Genomic DNA, 10,861 nt, shown 5'->3' on the forward strand with positions numbered 1-10,861 from the left:
GAGTTTTATTTTATTATTTTTTAAAACTTTATTTACGTATTTATGGCTGTGCTGGGTGCTCGGGCTTTTTTTCTCTAGTTACAGGGAGTGATGGTGACTCTCTGGATGTGGTGCCCATGCTTCTCTTTGCGGTGGCTTCTCCTGTTGCAGAGCACAGGCTCAGTAGTTGTGGCTCCTGGACTCTAGAGCATAGGCTCAGTAGTTGTGGCTCCTGGACTCTAGAGCACAGGCTCAGTAGTTGTAGCACACAGGCTTAATTGCTCTGTAGCATGTAGGGTCCTTCCGGACCAGGGATCAAACCCGTGTCTCCTGCACTGGCAGGCAGACTATTCACTGAGTCATCAGGGAAGCTCTGATAATATAATCTTAAAATTTAGTCTGGAAAGAAAAGAAAGTGTTAAATTGCAAGAAAACAGATGAGCCAGGAGCTTTGTGACAAAAAACCAAGAAGCCATAAAAAAGTGATTATAATTGACATGTTAAATTTTTAAAATTATGAATTATTACAAGTCCCAGAAGCAAAATACTTTGAAACTAGAAGTGATGGTTGCACAACAATAAATGCCACTGAATTGTATACTTTAAAATGATTAACTTTATGGTATATGAATTTTACCTCAGTAAAAAGAAAAAAAAAAAAAAGCTAGTAACAATCTCAGAAGACAAAGTAGGGAAAATATTGGCAAAATAAATGACAAAGGGATAATTTCTTTACTACGTAAAGAGTTCCTGGGGTATGTTAAGAAAAACAACATCAACCCAATAAATTAGGTTCATCCTCACTCATAATCAGAGATTCAAATTAAAACTAGGATGCTACCATGCTAGTCACCTGATTGATTGGCAGTGATCAAAAAGACTTGTACCTTCTTTTTTCTTTTCATCTTTCCCTGTGCTATTATACAGTAGATCCTTGTTAGCTATCTATTTTATATATAGTAGTGACGCTCACCCCCTTTGACCCACCAATTCTACTTTTTTGGGGGGCCACATCATGTGGCATGTGGGATCTTAGTTTCCCACCCAGGGATCAAACCTGTGCTCCCTGTACTGGAAGTGCAGAGTCTTAACCACTGGACTGCCAGGGAAGTCCTTAGGCAATTCTTTAAATGTGGTAGATCTGTATGGATTGTTAAAGGAATGTTCTCCTAGCTGCATTATTAAGGGAAAAAATCAAGGTGTAGAGAGTGTTCATAGTATGCTATTCTCTCTATTTAAAGTAAAAGGGCAATATATTCATTTGTGTATGACTGTGTCTGAAGAATGTCTTTGGAAAAATAATTAAGAAACTGGTGATACTGGTCGCCTCTGGGAATGAGAAATGGAAGGCTGGGGATCAGAAGGGAGTCTTCCGTTTGCTCTTTATTGTTTCTTAAAAACATGAAAGACTAAAAGAAAAAAATAATGTCTTTGATTATTTGGCATGTTCCTCTCTGTTGCAAGCTACTGTCTTAATCTGGGCCTTGCTGCATTGCTGTTATTGGAATGTTGGGGGTACAGCAACCCCAATCATTAACTGATGGACATAGAGCTTCCTCCAAGTATCAGCATCTTGAATTACATCTGACTCTGATACGCATACTTTCTGAAGCCATCTGGCTTACTTGGGCGCTGGTCACTCGATGTTCGCCAAGCAAGGACTCTAGAGTGGAGACCAAAGGGCAGAAAGCCAAGCTCTACCTGGGTCATCTGAAGCCGGTGGCAGAGGATGTGGAAGTCAGCAGGAACACTTTTATCCAAGGCTGAACACAAGTCTGTCAGCTGAAAACACAGCTGGTACTCTGGGGTAATTCCTAACTTCCTATTAGAAACAAACAAAAGGCCCTCTCTACTGAATTTCCCACTCAGCATTTCGGCCTGGCAGTCAGTCTGTAATGCCTATCACCTAAGATAGCAAGAATATTACGCTGGACCACTGGACTAGAACAGAAAGGGTGGGAAAGGCCATCCCCTCCTGACCTCTGCTCTGCAGAGCCACTAACCAGATGCATCAGGGGTTTGGGGACCGGAAGGAGACAGAGGACCAGGGATTGAGAGCAGGGGGGAAATGAATAAGAAGACAAAAGAAGGAAAAGAATGTTGAGTGAGCAGACGGGGGACAAACCCTAGCACCCTCTCCCCTGCTCCTCACCAGAAGTCGCAGGCCCACCCAGGGCACACCAACTAAGCCCACCAGGTGAAGCCAACCCTGACGGCTGATGGGGGTCAGGAGACTCAGGCTGTGGATTCGGAGGTGGTGTTCTGTGGCACTTTTAAAAATGTCTGCTTATTTGGCTGCACTGGCTCTGAGTTGTGACATGTGAGATCTTTAGTTGCAGCACCCAAACTCTTAGCTGCGGCTCGTGCGATGTAGTTCCCTGATCAGGGATCGAACTAAGCCCCCTGCACTGGAAGCACAGTCTTAGCCGCTGGACCACCAGCGAAGTTCCTGCTCTGTGAGATTAAATGGATGTCCCAGCCTGCGGCCAAGGCAGGAATGCTCTTCCCCACAGCCAGCCCCTTAGGTTTCTGTTATTTATGCCGGCATCCGTGGGAAAGAGCATCTTTGTGGCCTGACTCTATGTGCTGACTTTGCAAGGCCTGGCAGCTGTTGTCAGCATTTTGTGTCACCGTGAGCAACCTTCCAGGTGACAAGATACCTGCCTGACCTGACTTGCTTTCCTCTCGATTTTGTGCCACCGTGTCACAAGTTCAGGGTTTTCAAGGCGGCATTTCAGAAGCTCTTTTCTTCTTCTGTGTACTAAACTTGATTTCTGGGCACATTCTGTCCACTTAGAACAGGGCTGAGTACATCATTTGTGAGACTCAGTACAAAATGAAAGTGCAGGGCCCCTTGCTCAGAAATTAAGAATGACAGGATGGCAGCAGCAGAGTGTGAAACACACACGGGACCCTTCTGAGCCTGAGTCCTGTGCAGTTTATATGCCCATGAAGCTGGCTCTGCCTCAGGATCTAAGAGGCTAAATTTATATAGATAAGATTAACTGAGCCCCAGATTATACAATACACATTTTTAGTCATTTTTTATTTTTAGAAAAGTATAATATTTTATTAAAAGATCAGAGCTTAAAGATTGTAACCAGTCATTACTGAATTTTAAAAAATATACAGGCCCTTAGCATCATTCCTTCCAAAGAAATCCCAGGGATGATCCCCTTCAGAATGGACTAAAGCTGAAACTCCAGTACTTTGGCCACCTCATGCGAAGAGTTTACTCATTGGAAAAGATTCTGATGCTGGGAGGGATTGGGGGCAGGAGGAGAAGGGGATGACAGAGGATTAGATGGCTGGATGGCATCACCGACTCGATGGATGTGAGTCTGAGTGAACTCCGGGCGTTGGTGATGGACAGGGAGGCCTGGCATGCTGTGATTCATGGGGTTGCAAAGAGTCGGACACGACTGAGTGACTGAATTGAACTGAACTGAACAGGGCCTTAAATTCAGGAGATATGAACATCTAGGCACATCACTTATTAACACTTAACTGTTTTTAATCACTGTGTAACATGAACCTAATTTTCTCCCTGATTTGGTAGCTTAACTGCATTTCCCATCTCATAGGCTTCTCTGTAGCCCCAAAGCACCTCCTTTAATCAGAGTGGGGGTCACCTAAGATGTGACAGCCTCCACAAAGCCATGCCAATCAGGAAGGACTAGTTCCCAAGGGAAGGGCAGGTCATCTCACAGCTGCACAGCTGGAAACCCGGTGGGTAGGCAGGGGCAGAATCTGGGAGATTAACTTGTACAACAAAGAGGAAGGAAGAAGTTCAGTGTTTGATGGACAAGTCAAGGTTGGAATTCCAGGTCAGAGGCAGTGCCAACTCCAGAGCCACCAGCTTCCTCCATGGGGTCAAGGAACTGTGTCATCCACAGAGAACTCAGGCAAACCCTCTTGGCCTTTCTGTTCCTCGCTTTGTTCCTGTTCTCCTGTCCTGGCTCCAAGGTTAACCTGTGCAGACCTGCAGGGTCCTGATTAAGATTGCCAGATTTAGCCAACAAAAATACAGGACCCAGTTAAACTTTAATTTCAGGTAAGCAATGAATAATGTTTTAGTATAAATATTACACGGGGGCATACTTAAGCTATAGCATGACTCACTGTTTATCAGAAATTCAGGTTTAGCTGGGCATCCTGTATGTTTCCTGGCAACCCTGGACCTAGTCTTGGATCCCCTTCACCTGATTGAAAACAGCATCTCGGCAGCTCCTCTGCTCCTAGACCCCAAGTGGTCTTCCAGCAGGCTTTCCTAGACTTGCTTGCTGGACTGCCCTAGCCTGCCCAGTTTTCTGGTGATGAACTTCACAGATGTGCTGTGGGAGAAGCTGCTACCCCTGTGGAAGATGCCGGTGCCAGGTGGAGATTCATCTCTGACCTGTGGCCAGCTCTGCTCAGCCTCAGCACATTCCTTCCCAGCTCAGCTCATCCTTGGCACTGAGACGGGGCAGCCCTCTCACTGACCTGCTGGGTGGGCTCTGAGGGGGAGGTTCCAACTGTGATTGTGGCTTGGGGATGCTTGTTAGGTTCTTCTCCTCGATTTAGTTTATTTTTTAATCTTCCTTTTTGGAAACAAGCATGAAACATTATCAGGTGTCAGGAAAGTGCATATTTCCTTATGGTATATCATTTAACCCTCACAACAATTCCATGAGATGGGTGATACCATCCCCAGTTTGCAAGTGAAAACATTTGGGTTGCCACTGTACTGCTCTTGGCAGGTGCCAGAGCTTGAATTTGAGCTCCAGTCTTCTAAATCCAAGTCTGTGCTCTATTACTTCCCAACTTCATCATCAGCCACCCAAGTAGAAACTTTGATATAATTGTTCATACCTCACTCTCCAGTAGGATCCCGCTATCATTCTGTCTGCAGTGCCCTCTCCATACTGCTGTTTCTCTGTCCAGGCCATCACCACGGCTGGAGAGGATAGGAGACCCTTGGCTGGCCATTTGCTTCAAGGCTTTCCACTTCAACTCATCCATTACTCAAAACTGCTTTCTATAAAGCGTATCTGACCATTTACTCCCCAACTTAAAAATGGTTGTATATCCACATGGCCTATAGCTGTGGTTCTCAGACTTGAGTGTGCAGAAAAATTGCCTGAAAACCTTTTATTTTATTTTATTTTTTAACTTTACAATATTGTATTGGTTTTGCCATATATCAAAATGAATCCGCCACAGGTATACATGTGTTCCCCATCCTGAACCCTCCTCCCTCCTCCCTCCCCTCCCCTCCCTCTGGGTCGTCCCAGTGCACCAGCCCCAAGCATCCAGTATGGTGCATCAAACCTGGACTGGCGACTCGTTTCATACATGATATTATACATGTTTCAATGCCATTCTCCCAAATCTTCCCACCCTCTCCCTCTCCCACAGAGTCCAAAAGACTGTTCTATACATCAGTGTCTCTTTTGCTGTCTCGTATACAGGGTTATTGTTACCATCTTTCTAAAATCCATGTATATGCGTTAGTATACTGTACTGGTGTTTTTCTTTCTGGCTTACTTCACTCTGTATAATAGGCTCCAGTTTCATCCACCTCCTTGGAACTGATTCAAATGTATTCTTTTTAATGGCTGAGTAATTTACCAGGCCCCATCCTGGAGCTTCTGATTCAGTAGGTCAGGGGTGACGCCCAGGGTTCTGCATTCCCACCAGCTTGAGATGATGCCCCTGCAGATGATCCATGGATGCCCCTCTGAGAAAGGTCTATAGGATAAAATTTAAAATCCTGACATGGCACGTAAGAATCCTCCCAATCTGCTCCCATTTCTGTTGCCTCATCCGATTCTCCAATTCCAACCTAGTGGCCTCTTCCTCACGCACCCCTCCACCCTCCCAAACCTAGGTGGGTAAGGCCAGGAGGTTAGGGATGGGGATCTGGGGTCTGACTCTGCCTCAGGCTCCTCAGCCCCCTCGAGTGGAATAACAGCATCACCATAACAGCTCTGTGAGGAGAATGACTAACTGTGAGGTACTTGGAGCAGAGCCTGGTCCTTAGAAAGCACTCAGTGAAAGCCATTATTAATTTCTATTTGTATAGCTTTACTCATTTTGCCTCCTCTTCCTGGAGTTTTGTTCTCCTCCTCTTATGCCCTCTTCCATGTCCAGTTAAGAAGCCATAGTCTCTGGCTACAGTAGGTCCCATTACCTACTGTCTCCTCATCCAGTCCCCCACGATTCTTGCTTTCTGTTCTCTGCTCACACAGTCATCTTGTGCTTGGTAATTACACCTACTCTCTCTGCATACGTGAACCACCTGAGGGCTGTTCATTTTCTGCAGGACTTGGTATAATGCCCGGCACGTTTTCTAATTAAACTCATCACCACTCCTCAATCTGTGAAATTGGATATTCAATCTGTTATTTTAAAATGGAAGTTTGGAAGCTTAATTTAATAATTGTGCTTTTAAATGAGCATCTCTGGCCTTCCACCTCTTGCTGCCACACCTCCCTGGTTTCTCCTTCTCCCAGTCCCTCCACGTTCCATGGCGGCAGCCAGTGTGCGGCAACTAGCCTAGCTGAACTGTTTCACATTCCAAATGCCTTATTTAGGAATGAGTGCCCACCACTCACAGACAGGGCCCTTAATTCTGACGGCAGGAATGTTCTTCCTCTGCTCTGCCTACAGAATCCATAGGGAGGCTGCTGAATGCTGTGCTTCCAATACGTGTGTCTGAGTCTCATTGTTTGGTGGCTCAGGTCATGGCACATAGCTTCCTTGAACCTGGGACCACATTATCCAATAAGTGGTTAATTAGCTTTTCATGGGTCTATAAACAATTCTGAGAGCTGGGGGGGGGGGGGTGGTGGGAAATATACTTTTTCCAAAATAAGAAAAGGAAACCATGATAACAAAACTGAAAAATGTTTAAGTAAATGTCTACAAAGTGTAATAGGATTCCAGCTAGTCAGCTGCATCCGAGTCTACCTCTTCCATGGTGAAATATGTTACATTTCATGTGAGGTGAATGAGCACTTTAGGGTTTTTGATATGGGCTGTTGTCTCCAAAAGCAAAAGGGCTTGGTGCTGAGGAAAGTCTCAGAGAGGCCCCGTGTTGTCTGCCGGGAGCGAGATCACAGCTGAGGAGAGGAAGAAGAGGACTCTGGGGGTTAGGTCAGGGGAATCACGAGGGATGGCAGCAGATGTATCCTACAGCTCAGGCTCCTGGCACAGGGCTATAAGAGCATCTCTGGAGAATGTTGCCTTTCAAACTTTTGGCATCGAATTCTGCCACCTCAGGCTCAGCATAACCAGATCCAGTCCACTTCTGACCAAGCAAGAGGGTGCACTGGAGACTCAAACCAGAATGACCCGGTACTCACATTGTTTTTTATTTCATCAGTAACATTTACAGAGCCCTTCTATGAGCTCGTGCTGAGGAACACAGCAGGGAACAGGACAGGCTCAGCCCTTGTCCTGGGGGGGGGCGGGGGGTGGAGCTTACAGTTCAGTTAAGAAAACACACCCTGAATAGCTAATCATTGGTGGAAGAGAGTCACCAAGAAGTGCAGGCCGCTGTGGGTGCTTGGCAGAGAGGTCTGTCTAGTCTGGAGGTCAGGGCGGGTGTCCCGAAGGAACTGACTTTTAATTTTTGGCTGTGCTGTGTCTTCGTTGTGGTGTGTGGCTTTTTTAGCTGTGGCATGAGGGCTTTAGATTGTGTGGGCTCGGGCTCAGTAGCAGTGATGCATGGGTTTAGTTGCCCCATGGCATGTGGGATCTTAGTTCCTCCGCCAGGGGTTAAACCCACATCCCCTGCCTTCTAAGACAGATTCTTAACCACTCGATTACCGGGAAAGTCCTGAGGAACAGACACTTAATGTAATAAGTGAAGGGTAAGGAAGAGCTAACTGGGTGGAGAGTGTTTCACACTCGAAGTCCCTGTGCTGCCTTAAACCTGGTGCTGGGGTGCCAGGGAGGGGTGTACCCTGTGTGCCCACTCTTCTGAATCCCCTCCAGGTTGGCCCCCTGAGTCCGTGCCTTGGTTTCCTGGTTTGCCCTGAGTTCTGCTGGAACTGGAGTAACACTACCTTTTTTGCTGGGACCCTGCCCTGCCTTGATGCCCCAGCCTCTGCCCATGAGGGCTGGCCCTTGGGTGGCCCCTGCAAAGCTGTAAGGCTGCCACCACCTGTTTACAAGCATCACCACTTCCCTGGAAACCACGTCCCCACTCACCCCATTGACCTCTCCAGAGGTCAGCCCAGGCCACATCACAACCTCATGTACCACCCCTTTGGCCTCTCTGACTGTGGGAACCATGCTATTGCAGTCCCACCACTTCCGTCTGGCTCATGACTGAGATTCAACCACAGTGTAGCAGATCCTACCAGAAGGCTCCATGTCATAGAGCAATGTTTCCCAAACTAGGGCATCCGATGAACTCCAGACAAATCCATGTGCTCCAGTGAGAGGAATACTACACTGAGAGATGCATGCAGGCACTGTTAGATGGCGTGATTATAAACACAAACTCAGATGTGTGCCTGGAAACTATCTCAGCATTCTGTTGTCAGTGTTGTGTGCTCAACCTCTCAGTTATGTCCAACCCTTTGTGACCCCAGGCTCCTCTGTCCGTGGGATTCTCTAGGCAAGAATACTGGAGTGGGTTGCCATGCCCTCCTCCAGGGGATCCTCCCGACCCAGGGATGGAACCTGTGTCTCTTGCGTTTCCTTCATCGGCAGGCAGATTCTTTACCACTTGTGCCACCTTGTCAGGGAGTCACACATGTAACAAAATGTTTATTCGTTTAGATGAGTGTAAAAATGAATGAAAAATTAATAATTCTTACAGAGGATGCTCATGGTTACTCTGGAATACTTTCTTGGACCCTGAGGGGTTTGTAGGCCTCACCTGGAACATATGGCCTTTAGAGTATAGAGAACACATCACCTTTCTGGACCTCAAGATTGCCCATCTCAGCAATGGGTTTATGTTGCCCACCTCTTCCATACCTCTCAAGTGTTGTAAATATCCATTAGGTGAGGTGTGTAGAATACTTTGAACTGGCCTGAAGATGCCGTGTAATTACAAAGGTGAAATATTGTTCTTTTTCTTCATCCTGTCTGCCGGCTGCCATCCAGCCTGCTCACCTCAGTAGCCTTGAACTTTCTCCTCCAGTAAAGACTCAGTTCCTCCTCTCCCTGTAGAAAGGACATAAGGCCATATTTTCAGGAGAAAAGCCACCAGTTTCTACTTAGAGACTGGGTTTTGGTTTTAGGTTTTGCTCCTCAAATTCACTTGTTTACTGCCTATGTGGCCTAATGCTGGAAAGAAAAAATGACAATGAATAATATTTAAACTGCCCTGGTACCCAGTGGGCCAAGAGTTCTGAGCAAATAAAAGGACCTGGAAAGCGGTACACACATGTACACGGGCATGTACACACACACACACCCCTATTCCACTCCCTCGCCAGCTGCGCTAAAGTCTCCCAAGTGTTCCGACGGCCTCTGGCCTGTGTTTACTTTGCGCCTTTCATCTGAGGGGCTCACAGCTCCTTGCTAGGAAGCGGGTATTTATTAATCCTCAGCACCCTCCTGTGAGGCTGCTACCCCAGTGCAGTCCTGGGGGAGGGACTGTAAGCCCGGCCTTACCCCCAGGCCAGCGTCCTCCTGTCCCCAACACAGTGTTTTGTATGTATAATTGTTGGGGGAGTACTCCCCAGTGATGGGAGAGGATTTAGAACATAAATGTTTGGGGTTTTCAGTGTGTTTAGTCCTTAAGAACTTGTTCTTTTTATAAGAAAATAGGAAGGTACAGAGGTTTCTCATATACCCCCTGACCCACTCACAGTAGCCTCCTCATTGTCAACATCATTCACGGATGGCACATTTTTTACCTGCACTGATGTGATAATCACCCAAAGTCCATAGCTTACCTTACAGTTCATTCTTCGTATTGTACATAAGGGTCTGGACATGTATCCATCATTATAGTTGCATACAGAGTATTTTCATCACCTTAAAAATTCTTCATGGTCTGCCTATACTTTGGGAACTTTTTTTTTTTAATAGCTGTTTTTATGATAATGAGCTTCTTCATTTGCTTAAAAAGTTCTTAAGAGCTATTCTTCTTGGGAGTTCACCTTCATATGCACCTTTTCTTTTAATAAGATCTCTGTTTGCCTCAGTCTTGGTCCAGATGGGTTTCACAGGTCCAGACTAGCTCCTATATTATCAGACCGGTTTGGATCTTTTACTCTGTATCAGTGGTTTAATTTTGGACTTTGCATGCACACTGTACAGACTCAGTTCCTATGTTCCATGATGCCTCTGCTTCTTTACTTTTTGTGTGTGAATTCAGTGCTCTCAAAGCAAAATCTACATCCAGTATACTTTGTTTAGTCACTAAGTAGTGACTGACTCTTTGTGATGCCCTGTACTGTAGCCAAGCTAACCTGTCCATGGGATCCCAGGCAAGAATACTAGAGTGGGTTGCCGTTTCCTTCCTCAGGGGAACTTCCCGACCCAGGGATTGAACCTGTGTCTCTTGCACTGACAGGCAGATTCTTTATCACTGAGCCACCCAATATAATCTAGTTAACCAAGAGTTCCATTTAAGAAGTTAGATTTTTTTTGGATAATCAACATGAGGATAAATGACCAAAGACCTATGAACTACAGGGGAGAAAAGTCTTTTCTCAAGTTATAATTTGTGTTTATGAATGAATTTGAAGTCATATGCTTTTCCCTTATACTAACTCCATTCCAGAACTTTTAGATCCACAGTTTTTTGCAAAAGAATTATATTTTCAAAGAATTACATGGTGGTTTCATTTAACCTTCAGTGATTCAGAGGTACTTCATAGTACAGAATAAGCCTTTAATGAACTTGAGTTTCCTTCTCTCTTCTAGTAGAATG

General features: G+C 45.8%; 1 protein-coding gene across 1 annotated transcript in view; it reads left to right on the top strand.

The window, feature by feature from the left end:
• BCAR3 (BCAR3 adaptor protein, NSP family member) overlaps positions 1-10,861 on the top strand; it is a 221,575-nt gene that overhangs the window by 34,916 nt on the left and 175,798 nt on the right. The gene's annotated exons all lie outside the window — the stretch shown is intronic.

The sequence above is a fragment of the Bos javanicus genome, chromosome 3, assembly GCF_032452875.1.
Source record: "Bos javanicus breed banteng chromosome 3, ARS-OSU_banteng_1.0, whole genome shotgun sequence".
NCBI lineage: Eukaryota > Metazoa > Chordata > Mammalia > Artiodactyla > Bovidae > Bos > Bos javanicus.